We start from the raw sequence: 17,055 nt of genomic DNA, 5'->3' as shown, positions 1-17,055 counted from the left end.
AGTTCTCTGAAGTGCCCTGCGAGGTATTTCAAAGAGCCCGTATATACGAAACATCATATTTACCATTGAAGGTTTTTGCATTAATTAAAATAACTAGTATATCTTAGAAGTCGTGTTGACCTCTTTTGTTCCTAATGCCAGATTTGAATTGACGCAACTTTGACATGACCAAGAACCCGATGGTCACTCTGACAGAGCTCCAGAGTTCCTCTGTGGAGATGGGAGAGCCTTCCAGAAGGACAACCATCTCTGCAGTACTCCACCAATCAGGCCTTTATGGTAGAGTGGCCAGACGGAAGTCACTCTTCAATAAAAGGCACATTACAGCCCGCTTGGAGTTTGCCAAAAGGATATGTGGATCTGTGCCATTTACTTTGAACTGGACTGTGTTTACAGCTGTGGTCATGAGTAGATGCGCTTGTTTTGAGATCAAAGAAAAAGATGCATGTAGCCACGTGTGCACGTTTTGTTCATATCCTTTGCTAGTTAGTGAGTTATTAGCCCAGTTATATGTTGTGTTTTTAAAAAGGGTAGCATAATTTGTCTGATTGTCTGTAATAATGGTTTGGGAATAATAATGCATGATATTTTGTAACGTGGTTTCTTGCATCAAACAACACAACAGTGTTTTCAGTCGCCTCCTTGTCTGAAGGACAAGTGGATGAGCAGGTTAATGTCAAACCCTGCATATATTTTTTCAACATTCTCATGGAATGTAGTCCTACATTGAACACCACACATTTGCTGCTACTGTAGGCTGAATGATATAACAGCTATTTCCATGTTAAAATGTTATGGGGTGCATTTTCTCCATTGTTTTTGATGGTAGTGTCACGATCGTCGAAGGAGGAGGACCAAGGTGCAGCGTGAAATGCAAACATACTTTATTATCAATAGTGATAAAACAACAAATGATACGTGCAGTCCTACGGTACAAACCAAAAGGAACAAGATCCCACAACTACTGTGGGAAAACAGCCTGTCTAAATGTGGTTCCCAATCAGAGACAACCAGCCACAGCTGACACTCGTTGCCTCTGATTGAGAACCACTCTGGCCAACATAGAAATAGAACAACTAGACAATTCACATAGAACACAAACACATAGAATTTACACACCCTGGCTCAACATATAGAGTCCCCAGAACCAGGGTGTGACAGGTAGGCCACTGGTAGGGCTACATTATTATCAAATAGCCACAGTAGCCTACTTGGCTACTGTTAAAACTGTAAGTTAAAATGGGTACAGCCTCAGCGTTCACAGTAAACGCTCTCAGTGGCAAAAACAATTGGAGGGAACATTGTTGTAGAGCCCTGCCAACATGGTTAGATAAACCTCTCAATGGCTCTCATCCTACTGTCAGTAGTTGCTTTCTGTGGCTGCCTTTATAAAACAATTTATCATAGACACTTGGCATATTACGATTAACTGTTTACTGTTGCACGGCAATTAACTTCATTAAATTAAGAGGCCGGTAAGAGGACAATGATATGACACCTGACTTCCCCATACAGGAGCCAAAATGGTGGGCTGTGGATTGGTAACTGTCAAGAATGAACCAGGTACGGTTTGAAAGCAGAAATGATTGTTTACCTCCGGTGTCTGTGTTTCTTCCTTCTCCCAGACATGAGTTCTCATCATTATGCTGTTTATATATTTTTATTAAAGAAATACTTCAGAACATTCCACCACATTTACAGTTGAAGTCGGAAGTTTACATACACTTAGGTTGGAGTCATTAAAACTAGTTTTTCAACCACTCCACAAATTTATTTTTAACAAACTATAGTTTTGGCAAGTCGGTTAGGACATTTTTTCCAACAACTGTTTACAGACAGATTATTTCACTTATAATTCACTGTAACACAATTCCAGTGGGTCAGAAGTTTACATACACTAAGTTGACTGTGCCTATAAACAACTTGGAAAATTCCAGAAAATGATGTCATGGCTTTAGAAGCTTCTGATAGGCTAATTGACATAATTTGAGTCAATTGGAGATGTACCTGTGGATATATTTCAAGGCCTACCTTCAAACTCAGTGCCTCTTTGCTTGACATCATGGGGAAAATCAAAAGAAAACCTCCACAAATCTGGTTCATCCTTGGGAGCAACTTCCAAACACCTGAAGATACCACGTTCATCTGTACAAACAATAGTATGCAAGTATAAACACGTACGTTTTGCAACTGCACATTGGGACAAAGATCGTACTTTTTGGAGAAATGTCCTCTGGTCTGATGAAACAAAAATAGAACTGTTTGGCCATAATGACCATCGTTATGTTTGGAGGAAAAAGGGGGTAGCTTGCAAGCCGAAGAACACCATCCCAACCGTGAAGCACGGGGGTGGTGGCATCATGAAGAATGAAAATTATGTGGATATATTGAAGCAACATCTCAAGACATCAGTTAGGAAGTTAAAGCTTGGTCGCAAATGGGTCTTCCAAATGGACAATGACCCCAAGCATACTTCCAAAGTTGTGGCAAAATGGCTTAAAGACAACAAAGTCAAGGTATTGGAGTGGCCATCACAAAGCCCTGACCTCAATCCCATAGAACATTTGTGGGCAGAACTGAAAAAGCGTGTGCGAGCAAGGAGGCCTACAAACCTGACTCAGTTACACCAGCTCTGTCCGGAGGAATGGGCCAAAATTCACCCAACTTATTGTGGGAAGCTGGTGGAAGGCTACCCGAAACGTTTGACCCAAGTTAAACAATTTAAAGGCAATGCTACCAAATACTAATTGAGTGTATGTAAACTTCTGACCAAATGAAAGAAATAAAAGCTGAAATAAATCATTCTCTCTACTATTATTCTGACATTTCACATTCTTAAAATAAAGTGGTGATCCTATCTGACCTAAAACAGGGAATTTTTACTAGGATTAAATGTCAGGAATTGTGAAAAACTGAGTTTAAATGTATTTGGCTAAGGTGTATGTGTAACGATCCCGGCAGTCTGAGTCGGGTCCTGTCTGGTGACTAGTTTTTCTGTTCGTGATCTCCAGTTTCCCGAGGGTTCGGGAACGCTCCGGGGAGCTCTCTTGATTTCCGCACCTGCATCCCATCAGCAATCTGCACACCTGGTCCTGATCATCACCCTTCTTAGGCTCTGGCCTAACATCCATTCCCTGCCGGATCGTTAGCCATGAACAGTAGGTTTACCAGAGTATCAGTCTTAGAGCCTAGCGTTAGTTTTGTTGTTTTTGCACCTTGTTGGTTTGTTGCTTACTTACCCCCGGTTTTGTTCCATCTGCAGTCACCCGTCCGGAACCTTCATCCAACCTCTGCCTGGTGGTCGGCGGCTGCCGACCCAGGATGGGATCAACCACTGCACCCCCCAACAACTAATCAACGCCGCCCGCTCTGTTCCCTGGATTATTCAGCATCACTCTTGAATTTGTAATAAACACTCACCTTCGCTTCAACTTACCTTGTCCTGGTCTGCTTCTGGGTTCTGGCTTAGCAACTCGTGACAGAACGATCCGGCCAGTAATGAACCCAGCGGACCTGGACTCTGTTCGCCATGCCATTACCCAGCAGGAGAAGATGTTGGGCCATCATAGCACGGTACTACAGGAGATCGCGTTGTCAGTTCGAACCTTTCTACCGGGTCTGACGGAGGTCCAGAACCAACGCAAGTGTCCGGTGGAGGATCCACTACCGGTTTCACCCATCTCGCCTGCCGCTTCTGAAGCTGTGTCCTTCCGTGAGCCCAAGGTTCCGACGCCGGATAAATATGAGGGGGAGCTGGGAAGATGCCGTTCCTTCCTTATGCAGTGTGGATTAGTGTTCGATCTACAGCCCTACTCTTATGCCACAGACAAGGCTAGGATAGCCTTTGTGATTGAGTTGCTGCGTGGTCGAGCGCTGGAGTGGGCTTCAGCCGTTTGGGAACGACAGGATCCCTGCATGGCTTCATACCAGGGGTTCACGGCCGAGATGAGGAAGCTCTTCGACCATTCCCGTCCGAGGGAGGGACGCAGCTAGGCGCCTGTTTTCGCTTCGCCAAGGAACTCGCAGCGTGGCCGACTTCGTGATCGAGTTCAAGACGTTGGCTGTGGAGAGTGGGTGGAATGAGGAGGCTCTGCAAGCGGCCTTTTACCAGGGTCTGTCGGAGCAGCTCAAGGATGAGTTGATCTCCTATCCGGAGCCTAGTGACCTGGACAGCTTGGTAGCCTTGTCTATTCGGGTGGATAATCGAGTCCGAGAGCGAAGGAGGGAGAAGCAATGGGTTCCGTCCAACCGATCAGCTTCTCAGGTTCCAGTCGGGTCGTCAAACTGCGCGGCTCGCTAAAGTTGGGAGGACTTTTAGCGAGCCAGTTTCGACCTCTCAATACCTCTGTCAGACCCCCGTTTCCCGGCTACCCTTATGAACAGGAATCAGAGCTTAGCGATTAACGCTTTTATCGATTCAGGTGCCGATGGAAGCTTTCTAGATGCCGAAGTTGGTGGAACAGCTGGGGCTTTCCAAGGAGCAATTGCCGGAAGCCATTGAAGCTACCACTCTGAACGGCAGTAGTCTGGCACGTATCACGATGAGGACTGAACCGGTTAAGATGCGGTTGTCGGGGAATCATTCTGAGATGATTTCATTCTTCATTCTGCCGTCTTCCCATGTTCCTCTGGTCCTTGGATACCCCTGGCTGAAGGAACACAATCCCACGTTCGATTGGGTGACGGGCAAGGTAACGAGTTGGAGCCTTGAGTGTCATGCTAACTGTCTCAAGACTGCCTGCCCCCATTCGGTTCCCAGTCAGGTGATTGAGGCTAAACCTCCAGATTTGTCCCTGGTTCCCGAGACATATCACGATTTGGGGGAAGTGTTCAGTAAGCAGAAGGCTCTGTCACTCCCTCCCCACCGACCATATGATTGTGCCATCAACCTGTTCCCTGGAGCTGTCTACCCCAAGGGAAGGTTATACAGTATCTCCCGACCTGAACGTGAGGCTTTGGAGACCTACATCAAGGAGTCCCTAGCTGCTGGTCTCGTTCGTCCCTCGTCATCACCCCTGGGGGCAGGATTCTTCTTTGTGGGTAAGAAGGATGGCTCTCTTCGACCGTGTATTGATTATCGGGGGTTGAATGACATCACGGTCAAGAACAAGTATCCCCTGCCCTTGATGAGTTCTGCCTTCGACTCCTTACAGGGTGCTACGGTGTTCACCAAGCTAGACCTACGCAATGCGTATCACATGGTCCGGATCAGAGAGGGGACGAGTGGTTGACGGGTTTCAATACACCGATGGGTCACTTCGAGTATCAGGTGATGCCGTTTGGACTGACCAATGCTCCAGCGGTATTCCAGAGTATGGTGAACGACGTCCTGAGAGATATGATCGGTCTCTTTGTGTTTGTTTACCTGGATGACATTCTGATCTTCTCGAAGGAACCTTCCGACCACGTCCAGCATGTCCGGCAGGTTCTGCAGCGATTGTTGGAGAATCGCCTGTTCGTGAAGGCCGAGAAGTGCGAGTTTCACGCCCACACGACATCCTTTCTCGGGTACATCATCTCCAGGGGAGAGATTAGGATGGACCAGGAGAAGGTTAGAGCGGTTCTGGAATGGGCCCAGCCCGGTACGAGATTGCAGCTCCAGAGATTTTTGGGGTTTGCGAATTTCTACCGCAGATTCATCCGGGATTACAGCCGTGTGGCCGCTCCGTTAACTGCCTTGACTTCCAGTATCAGGACCTTCAAGTGGAATCCGGAGGCGGATCGAAGCGTTTCTGGATTTGAAGAGGCGATTCACCAACGCACCGATTCTCTCTCAACCGGACACGGCCCGTCAGTTCGCCGTTGAAGTGGACGCGTCTGATGTGGGAGTTGGCGCCATCCTGTCGCAGCGATGCTCCACGGACAGTAAACTCCATCCCTGCGCCTACTACTCGTCGCCTTTCGCCTGCGGAGAGGAATTACGATGTGGGTAACCGGGAGCTTCTCGCGGTGAAACTTGCCTTGGAGGAGTGGCGCCACTGGTTGGAGGGGGGCGGAGCAACCGTTTATTGTCTGGACTGACCACAAGAATCTTGCTTACGTGCAATCGGCTAAACGCCTCAACTCCCGTCAGGCCAGGTGGGCGTTGTTTTTCGGACGATTCAAGTTTTCCCTGACGTTCCGACCTGGATCTAAGAACGGCAAGGCGGACGCCTTGTCCCGGATGTTCTCCAAGACGGAGGAGAGTGGGTCCAAGACCGAGACAATTCTCCCCCGAACTGCGTCGTGGGAGCAGTTATGTGGAAGATTGAGGAGGAGGTGCTGGCGGCCCTTCGGACTCAGCCCGGCCCCGGTAACGGTCCACCCGGTCGGTTGTTTGTGCCTGAGTCGGTTCGTCCTGCTGTCCTCAAATGGTCCCACGCCAGCAAGATGGCTTGTCACCCTGGCGTGGCTCGGACCATGGCGTTTCTTCGCAGACGTTTTGGTGGCCTGCCATGGCCGAGGATACTCAGGGTTTTGTTGCTGCCTGTCCAGTGTGTGCGCAGAATAAGAGTACCAATCGGCCCAGCTCTGGACTACTTCACCCCCTTCCTATTCCCCGGCGACCATGGTCGCATCTGGCCCTGGACTTCGTCACTGGGTTGCCCGCTTCTGAGGGGAACACGGTCGTTCTGACTATCGTGGACAGATTCAGCAAGTTCGCCCACTTTGTGCCAATTGCCAAGCTTCCCTCTGCCTCGGAGACGTCCGAGATCCTGGTTAGGGGAGGTTTTCAGGGTCCACGGTTTGCCCAGTGATATCGTTTCCGACCGTGGCCCTCAGTTTACCTCTGCTGTCTGGAAGTCCTTCTGTTTGGCCATTGGAGCTACAGTCAGTCTCACATCTGGTTTTCACCCCCAATCCAATGGTCAGGCGGAGAGAGCCAACCAGAAGATGGAATCCACGCTACGCTGCCTGGTCTCTTCCAACCCCACCTCCTGGGTCTCTCAGTTGCCTTGGGTTGAGTATGCCCACAATACTCTCCCCTACATCTGCCACTGGGATGTCTCCCTTCCAGTGCCTGTATGGCTACCAACCTCCCCTGTTCCCTTCTCAGGAGAAGGAGCTCTCAGTGCCTTCTGTTCAGGCCCATATTCGCGTTGCCACCGGACCTGGCATCGGGCCAGAAAGGCACTCCTTAGAGTTTCGGACCGGTATCAGCTCCAGGCGAATCGTCGCCGGATCCCCGCTCCCACCTATTCCATCGGAGATAGGGTCTGGTTGGCCACACGGGATCTTCTGTTACGGACTGAGTCTAGGAAGTTGTTACCGAAGTTCATTGGTCCGTTTGTGGTGGAGAAGGTGATCAATCCGGTGGCAGTTCGACTCAAACTCCCGAGGACGCTCAGAGTCCATCCCACCTTTCATGTCTCCTGCCTCAAGCCTGTTTTCCTCAGTCCTCTGTTGCCTCCTCCGCCTCCTCCTCCTCCTCCTCGGATGATCGGAGGTGGTCCTGCCTACACGGTGCGTCGCATCATGGATTCCAGACGGCGGGGCCGGGGTTTCCAGTATCTCGTGGACTGGGAGGGGTATGGTCCTGAAGAGAGGAGTTGGATTCCGCGGCGACAGGTCCTAGATGCTGACCTCATCAGTGACTTCTACCGCCTCCATCCTGGCGCTCCGGGAGTCCGCCCGGTGGCGTCTCGCCGGAGGGGGGGTACTGTAACGATCCCGGCAGTCTGAGTCGGGTCCTGTCTGGTGACTAGTTTTTCTGTTCGTGATCTCCAGTTTCCCGAGGGTTCGGGAACGCTCCGGGGAGCTCTCTTGATTTCCGCACCTGCATCCCATCAGCAATCTGCACACCTGGTCCTGATCATCACCCTTCTTAGGCTCTGGCCTAACATCCATTCCCTGCCGGATCGTTAGCCATGAACAGTAGGTTTACCAGAGTATCAGTCTTAGAGCCTAGCGTTAGTTTTGTTGTTTTTGCACCTTGTTGGTTTGTTGCTTACTTACCCCCGTTTTGTTCCATCTGCAGTCACCCGTCCGGAACCTTCATCCAACCTCTGCCTGGTGGTCGGCGGCTGCCGACCCAGGATGGGATCAACCACTGCACCCCCAACAACTAATCAACGCCGCCCGCTCTGTTCCCTGGATTATTCAGCATCACTCTTGAATTTGTAATAAACACTCACCTTCGTTTCAACTTACCTTGTCCTGGTCTGCTTCTGGGTTCTGGCTTAGCAACTCGTGACAGTATGTAAACTTCCGACTTCAACTGTATATTGTTTTTCACTAAATTAAACATTTCCATGAGATGAGCGTTAAATCACATTTACTATCTCCAAGTGGTTCCCAAACGTTGTCATCGTAAGTTTTCTCTCTTCCATCTATCCCTCTCTCCCTCCATACCTCCCTCTCTCAGTGCCTCTGAAGAGTATTGCTGTGGAGGTGAGTGTGCAGGGGCATGTGGCCACTGTGAGCTCCACTCTGCAGTATGAGAACCAGGAGAAAAGCCCTCTGGAGGCCATCTTTGTTTTCCCTCTACCAGGAGAGGCTGCTGTCTGCAGGTTCAGCGCCAAGATAGGACAGACTGAGGTGGTGGCTGAGGTTCAGGAGAAACAGAAGGTGAGGAGAGATGACAAGTCAACATCGAGACAAATGCAACTGTAGACATTTTTAAGACATTTTCTGAGATCTACAAAAGTATAATTTATAGCAGGATTTGGGTTAATTTCATGTTAATACCAATCAATAACATGTTAGTTCAAATGTTGTTACTAGTGTAGTTACAGTGTTATTACACAGGTTTAAGAGCAACTTGGTGTTAAGTGTTACCGCCGACTAACCTGGCCCCATTTCCATCATGGCCACCTAATAATCCCCTTCATTCCTAATTGGCATATATCACTCCTCTCCACCATGCGATCTGATGTGTGGTGAGCGTTCTGTTACAAAATGGTTGCTGTGCATCACCCAGGTGGGTGCCACACATTGATGGTGGATGAGGGGAGTTTCCCCATTACTATGTAAACTGCTTTGAGTACCTCAGTTGGTAGAAAGGCGCTATATAAATCCAATCCATTACTTATTATTATCACTTATTGGTTAACCAGCAGCTCTCTGCTCTCAGTATTAGATTTTGACCCTATAAAACTGGTTCTCCATCCACTGCTTTGTCAAATCCTACTCTCTGTCAAACCCCATTGACCTGACTAGTGTCAGTCAGACAGCACCCTCCCCTGGATGTATGCTACTGTACTATGCTGTGTCTCAGGTTGATGATGCGTCCCTGTCTTCCTCTGTCCCCCCTCAGGCGCAGGAGCAGTATGATGATGCATTGAGCTCGGGACAGCAAGCCTTCCTATTGGAGGAGAGTGATGAGAGCCCGGACGTGTTCAAGCTGAGTGTGGGTAGTCTGCCTCCAGGAGAGAAGGCCTCTGTCAGCCTGGACTATGTGACAGAGCTGGCTGTACAGGCTGACGACAGCCTGAGGCTCTGCCTGCCTGCCGTGCTCAACCCCCGCTACCAACCCCAGGGTAAGAACATGGACACCTGTATAGAGAGACACAAACCAGTAATACATCATAGGGCAGTGCAATACAAAGTAAAAACCTTGTGGGCAGCAGTGTGACTAGGAACCAGTACCTGGTCCCATAGGGCAGTGGTCTTCAGTCCTGCTCTTTGAGACCCACATTGGATGGTGCAGGCTTTAGTTCCAGTCCAGTTTTAATACACCTGAGTGAATGAATCAAGGTCTTGGTGAGTTGGTGAGTTGAAAGGTGGTAGTGCTGGGCTGGAGCAAAAACATGCTAATTTGTTGGTCTCTCTCTCTCTCTCTCTCTCTCTCTCTCTCTCCTTCTTTCTTCTGTCTCTCTCTCTCCCTCTTCCTCTCTCCCCTGACCCTGTCTCTCTCCCCTCACCCCATCTCTCTCTCTCTTCCTTTCTCCCTCACCCCATCTCTCTCTCTCAAGGGTCAGACAGTGGTAGTGATGGCAGTGCCCAGGTGTCCTCAGTGCCCGCTGGTTCTGTGCCCTACAGTCTGTCCCTCAGTGCCCGCGTGTCGTCCCCCTCATCCCATCTCTAGAGTAGAGTCCAACTGTCCCCTGGACCCACTCAACTACCTCAACACAGAGAAAACCCAAGCCACGGTACTGTGTGTGTCTGTCTGTGTTTGTGTTCATATGCATGTGGAAGTGTGTTTCTTTACGTACATATGAATGTGTGTGTGTACGGTATGTCTGTGTGTGTGTACAGTATGTCTGTCTGTGTATGTCTGTGTGTGTGTGTGTGTGTACAGAATGTATGTGTGTGTGTGTGTGTGTGTGTGTACACAGTATGTCTGTGTGCTTGCACTCTCACTAGCATCATGAACCATCAGAATCCTTCATAGTTGTTAAATTCCCTCTGACTGCTCTGTCTTCATGTGAATGTTGTTCTAACTGCAGGTCAGTCTGGCTGCAGGTCATCAGTTTGACCGGGACGTTGAGCTGTTGTTGTATTACCAAGACACCCATCAGCCTACTGCTATAGTAGAGGCAGGACAGGCTTCTGCCAAGCCAGGTGAGTGGGTGGTGGGTGTACTCTGTTGTAGATTGGTGTATATGAGATTAATGAGTAGTCTAGTCTACTACCTTCATCCATGTTTACAGAGTGACATGGTGAGACAGATGGAGAGATGTCCTGTAGAAATGGAGAAAGACTGTTGGACCTTTCTTCTTTCTTACTTTTGTTTCTTTATTTTCTCCCCCCAGGCTCTCTGATGGGTGACCCAGTGGTCATGCTGAGCCTGTACCCAGAGTTCCCCAAGGATGTGATGTCATCGCTGACCTCACACGGGGAGTTCCTGTTCGTGGTGGATCGCTCTGGCAGCATGGGATGGCCCATGCAAAATGGGTCTGGGGCACAGGACCGTATTGGCAGTGCCAGGGTAGAAATACACACACACACACAATCCTCACCAAGAGATAGTTTGGAGTGAAATCCAGGACACAGTGGTTACTCTGTACTAGTTCTTTAAGACTGTCCTATAAGGTTTATTGAGGAGTAAAGACACTTGTTGGATTTCTCTCTTGCAGGATACTCTGCTGCTCTTGCTGAAAAGCCTGCCAATGGGTTGCTACTTCAACATCATCGGCTTTGGGTCCAGTTATAAGTCCTTCTTTCCGTGAGTGTTCTCTCCTTCCAACCCCCGTCTCAATCAGTTCAAGTTGTTTCTAAACACATTTAGCAATGTCGTTCTAGGGTTTTATCATGTATGTTGCACCAAGTAATCCGTATTCAAAGATAAACAGTGACATTGTGTGACAGTTAATGTTTACATCTAATCATTTGCAGCAGGTAGGTTAAAGATGAAAATGTCCATGGCTTTGGTCTGTAATATGTTGTGGTGATGACCCTTTGACCTTGTGTGTGTGTCTATCTGGACGTCAGTAAGAGTATGGAGTACAGCCAGAAGACTATGGATAAGGCTCTGCAGAAGGTGAAGGGAATGAGGGCTGACATGGGAGGTACAGAGATCCTCCAGCCTTTAAAACATATCTACAGCCAGCCCTGCCTCCCCGACCAGCCCAGACAGGTAACTTACACACCTTACATACACAACCACTCCCATAGAGAAATGTCTGTACTTTCTGTAACGATGGTTCCATTGAAACAGAACCTCATGCCTTGCTTTACTGTGGGTTATACAATGACATTAGGGATGATCTTTTTCGTCAGCTGTCCAGCCAAAATGCTAATTTTAACAATCTAGCTGAAAATAATAAATTGTGTGAAATGTTATTAGGTAACAATAATGTAAATGCCTCTGCTAAAGCCTGCCAACGTATCCTCCAACAGAGACGTTTCTTTATAAGTTCCTAAATGTCCTTTTATCTACTTTATTTTTTTATTTTATTTTTTATTTCACCTTTATTTAACCAGGTAAACCAGTTGAGAACAAGTTCTCATTTACAACTGCGACCTGGCCAAGATAAAGCAAAGCAGTGCGATAAAAACAACAACACAGAGTTACATATGGGGTAAAACAAAACAAAATCTAAAATACAACAGAAATACAATTAATATACAGTGTGCAAATTTAGCAAGTTATGGAGGTAAGGCAATAAAATAGGCTATAGTGCAAAATAATTACAATTTAGTATTAACACTGGAATGATGTGCAAGAGATGATGTGCAAATAGAGATACTGGGGTACAAATGAGCAAAATAAATAACAATATAGGGATGAGGTAGTTGGGCGGGCTAATTTCAGATGGGCTGTGTACAGGTGCAGTGATCGGTAAGGTGCTCTGACAACTGATGCTTAAAGTTAGTGAGGGAGAAAAAAAACTACTTTACTTAGTTTTGTTTATGCATACGTGTATAGATGACGTAATGTATAATAACTGTTACCAAAAATGTAGATGATGTGATGTATTATCGATGACGCCTGTCACGCCCTGACTCAGGGGACGGTTATTTGTTGAGTCAGGGTGTGTATATTTCGTATTGTTTATTTCTATGTTTAGTTTCTAGATCGTTTAGATCTATGTTGGCCAGGGTGGTTCCCAATCAGAGGCAGCTGTAGCTCGTTGTCTCTGATTGGGGACCATACTTAGGCAGCCTTTTGGCACCAGTCTGTGTGGGATCTTGTTCCGTTGAGGTATGTTATTTTGTCTACCTTGGGCTTCACGTTTCGTTTGTTGTTTTGTCGTGTGTTCAATACGTAAATAAATATGGATGCATATCACGCTGCGCCTTGGTCCTTCTCATTAATGAACGAGCGTGACAGAAGATCCCACCAAGCCTGGATCAACCAGCGTGACGAGGAGAGAGGATGGACTTGGGAGGAGATGAGCGAGAGTCTGGCAAGAGGGATGGAGGCCATGATCACGGGGGAGAGACAAGCCCAAAAAATATGTAGGGGGGGACTCACGCCGTGGACAATGAGGCAGCATGAGGCCGCGATAGAGCGGTTCAGCCGTTTAGCAGAGGAGGCCGCCAGATTAAGGGGGTCATTGGTGCAGAGGGAGCAGAAGGAAAGTGTAGAGGCACGGCGAGAGGAGCTGGTTAGGCAGCAGAAGGAGTGGGGGTTAATGAAGGAACCCAGTCCCGCTCCTCGCACCAATCAAGTGGTGCGTGTCGCCAGTCCGGTCCGGCCCGTTCCTGATTCCCGCAACAAGCCAGGGGTGCGCGTCGTCAGCCCAGTCCGGCCCGTTCCTGCTCCCCGCACCAGGCCAGTGGTGCGCGTCGCCAGTCCGGTACGGCCCGTTCCTGCTCCCCACACCAAGCCAGTGGTGCGCGTCATCAGCCCAGTCCGGCCCGTTCCTACTCCCCGCACCAAGCCAGTGGTGCGCGTCGTCAGCCCAGTCCGGCCCGTTCCTGCTCCCCGCACCAGGCCAGTGGTGCGCGTCGTCAGCCCAGTCCGGCCCGTTCCTGCTCCCCGCACCAGGCCAGTGGTGCGCGTCGCCAGTCCGGTACGGCCCGTTCCTGCTCCCCACACCAAGCCAGTGGTGCGCGTCGTCAGCCCAGTCCGGCCCGTTCCTGCTCCCCGCACCAAGCCAGTGGTGCGCGTCGTCAGCCCAGTCCAGCCCGTACCTGCTCCCCGCACCAAGCCAGTGGTGCGCGTCGTCAGCCCAGTCCAGCCCGTTCCTGCTCCCCGCACCAGGCCAGTGGTGCGCGTCGTCAGCCCAGTCCGGCCCGTTCCTGCTCCCCGCACCAAGCCAGGGGTGCGCGTCGTCAGCCCAGTCCGGCCCGTTCCTGCTCCCCGCACCAAGCCAGTGGTGCGTGTGTCCAGTCCGGCACGGCCCGTGCCTGTTCCACCGGTGCCTGGTCCGGCACCGGTCAGCTGCTCCACTCCGGAGCCAGAGCAATCCGCTCCACCGGGGTCCAGTCCAGCTCCGGTCAGCGGCTCCACTCTGGAGCCAGAGCAGTCCGCTCCACCGGTGCCTGATCCAGTTCCGGTCAGCGGCTCCACCCCAGATCCAGAGCAGTTCGATCCACCGTCGTCGGGTCCAGCTCCAGTCAGCGGTTCCAGACCAGACCAGGGGCGCAACGGTGAGGTGGAGAGTAAGTGGTGGTTACACCCGGAGCCGGATCCGCATCCGAGGCGGAATGCCCACCCGGCCCCTACCCTATTAGGTTTATGTGGCGCGGTCGGAGTCCGCACCTTTGGGGGGGTACTGTCACGCCCTGACTCAGGGGACGGTTATTTGTTGAGTCAGGGTGTGTATATTTTGTGTTGTGTTTATTTCTATGTTTAGTTTCTAGATCGTTTAGATCTATGTTGGCCAGGGTGGTTCCCAATCAGAGGCAGCTGTAGCTCGTTGTCTCTGATTGGGGACCATACTTAGGCAGCCTTTTGGCACCAGTCTGTGTGGGATCTTGTTCCGTTGAGGTATGTTATTTTGTCTACCTTGGACTTCACGTTTCGTTTGTTGTTTTGTCATGTGTTCAATACGTAACTAAATATGGATGCATATCACGCTGCGCCTTGGTCCTTCTCGTTAATGAACGAGCGTGACAACGCCTAAGGAACAACTGTACCATGTTTGACTAGGTTTGTTTTTTAGTGTCTCAACTATCTGAGTGGTCCACAATGTGGTTTTAAAAAATCTGTCAGTTATTGTGGAGTGGCACTTTAATATTTGTTTTAACCTCTAATCAACTCATTCATTGGCCTTCTACATACCTTACACACTGAGATTCATACAGGTTCCTCCTGAAACACCTGAAACTCCTCCCACCTTTCCATGTGTAACACGCGGGAGGGATATGAACTGACCCCAGACACTGGACCGACCCCAGACACTGGTTTTGAAGTTTGCAGTCGGGGCTACCTCATGACAAGACCATGACTAACTCATGTCCGCTACATTCCCCCCTCCCTCACGAGAGCCCGCCCCATGTTGGGCGCCAATGTAACATGCAAGATATGAACCCGGGGTTCCCATGGGGGCAACCAACATCTTACACCAAGAGAAAATTCCCTTTTGGGCTTTAGGCATGTTTAGTTACAGAGTTACACCCAACCAATGGCATGTTTAGTTACTGACTTACACCCAACCAATGGCATGTTTAGTTACTGAGTTACACCCAACCAATGGCATGTTTAGTTACAGAGTTACAGCCAACCAATGGCATGTTTAGTTACTGACTTACACCCAACCAATGGCATGTTTAGTTACTGAGTTACACCCAACCAATGGCATGTTTAGTTACAGAGTTACAGCCAACCAATGGCATGTTTAGTTACTGACTTACACCCAACCAATGGCATGTTTAGTTACTGAGTTACACCCAACCAATGGCATGTTTAGTTACAGAGTTACACCCAACCAAACAGTGTCTTTTGAGTGTGGTATTTGCAGTACCACACCTGGCTTACTGGGACAGCAAATAGACCTGTGTTTTTTGGTTACTGGAGAAACCAGTAACCAAAAATAGTCAGTATACTTCAGGGCTGCACATACATTATTTAACGTTAACACATGATGAACATACCCTCTGTCATCCTCAGCTCTTCTTGTTCACTGATGGTGAGGTGAGAAACACCAAGGAAGTCCTGGATCTAGTGAAGACGAACGCCGGTTCTCACAGGTGGACCCACAAGCACTGTTTCCCCTATCATTACCTACTTGGGGCAGAGATCCCATAGCTAGCTCTGTTACCTCCCACCTGAAAGATTTACACTAACTGGTTTTAATAGAGGGTTTGTTACAGAGGCCATTGCACCTGTCTGGAAAGTAAACCAGTGGAAACTACAGTATCAGTCAAGAATTTGGACACACCTACTCATTCAAGGGTTTTTCTTTATTTGTACTATTTTTTACATTGTAGAATAATAGTGAAGACATCAAAACTATGAAATAACACATATGGAATCATGTAGTAACCAAAAAAGTGTTAAACAAATCAAAATATATTTTATATTTGAGATTCTTCAAATAGCCACCCTTTGCCTTGATGACAGCTTTGCACACTCTTGGCATTCTCTCAAGCAGCTTCACCTGGAATGCTTTACCAACAATCTTGAAGGAATTCTCACATATGCTGAGCACTTATTGGCTGCTTTTCCTCCACTCTGTCGTCTGACTCATCCCAAACCATCTCAATTGGGTTGAGGTCGGGGAATTGTGGAGGCCAGGTCATCTGATGCAGTGCTCCATCACTCTCTTTCTTGGTTAAATAGCCCTTACACAGCCTGGAGGTGTGTTGGGTCATTGTCCTGTTGAGAAACAAATGATCGTCCCACTGAGTCCAAACCAGATGGGATGGCGTATCGCTGCAGAATGCTGGGGTAGCCATGCTGGTTAAGTGTGCCTTGAATTCTAAATAAATCACAGACTGTGTCACCATTAAAGCACCCCCACACCATAACATCTCCTCCTCCGTGCTTTACGGTGGGAACTACACATGCAGAGCTCATCCGTTCACCCACACCGCGTCTCACAAAGACACGCCGGTTTTAAGGCAAAAATCTCAAATTTGGACACCAGACCAAACGACACATTTCCACCGGTCTAATGTCCATTGCTCGTGTTTCTTGGCCCAAGCAGGTCTCTTCTTCTTATTGGTGTCCTTTAGTAGTGGTTTCTTTGCAGCAATTCGACCATGAAGGCCTGATTCACACAGTCCCCTCTGAACAGTTGATGTAGAGATGTGTCTGTTACTTGAACTCTGTGAAGTATTTATTTGGGCTGCAATTTCTGAGGCTGTTAACTCTAATGAACTTATTCTGCAGCAGAGGTAACTCTGGGTCTTCCATTCCTGTGGCAGTCCTCATGAGAGCCAGTTTCATCATAGAGCTTGATGATTTTTGTGACTGCACTTGAGGAAACTTTCAAAGTTCTTGAAATGTTCCGTATTGACTGACCTTCATTCCCCCCACACACACCTTGTCACAACACAAATGATTGGATCAAACGTATTAAGAAGTAAAGAAATTCCACATATTAACTTTTAAGAAGGCACACCTGTTAATTCAAATGCATTCCAGGTGACTACCTCATGAAGCTGGTTGAGAGAATGCCAAGAGTGTGCAAAGCTGTCATGAAGGCAAAGGGTGGCTATTTGAAGAATCTCAAATATAAAATATATTTTCATTTGCTTAACACTTTTTTGGTTACTACATGTTTCCATATATGTTATTTC

General features: G+C 48.6%; 1 pseudogene; it reads left to right on the top strand.

Moving 5' to 3' along the window:
- The window catches only part of LOC121567005, a 34,747-nt pseudogene that overhangs the window by 3,675 nt on the left and 14,017 nt on the right, over positions 1 to 17,055 (top strand).

The sequence above is a fragment of the Coregonus clupeaformis genome, chromosome 5 (genome assembly GCF_020615455.1).
Source record: "Coregonus clupeaformis isolate EN_2021a chromosome 5, ASM2061545v1, whole genome shotgun sequence".
Taxonomy (NCBI): domain Eukaryota; kingdom Metazoa; phylum Chordata; class Actinopteri; order Salmoniformes; family Salmonidae; genus Coregonus; species Coregonus clupeaformis.
Note: the sequence above shows the minus strand (reverse complement) of the source record. Positions and strands in the feature narration are given on the sequence as shown.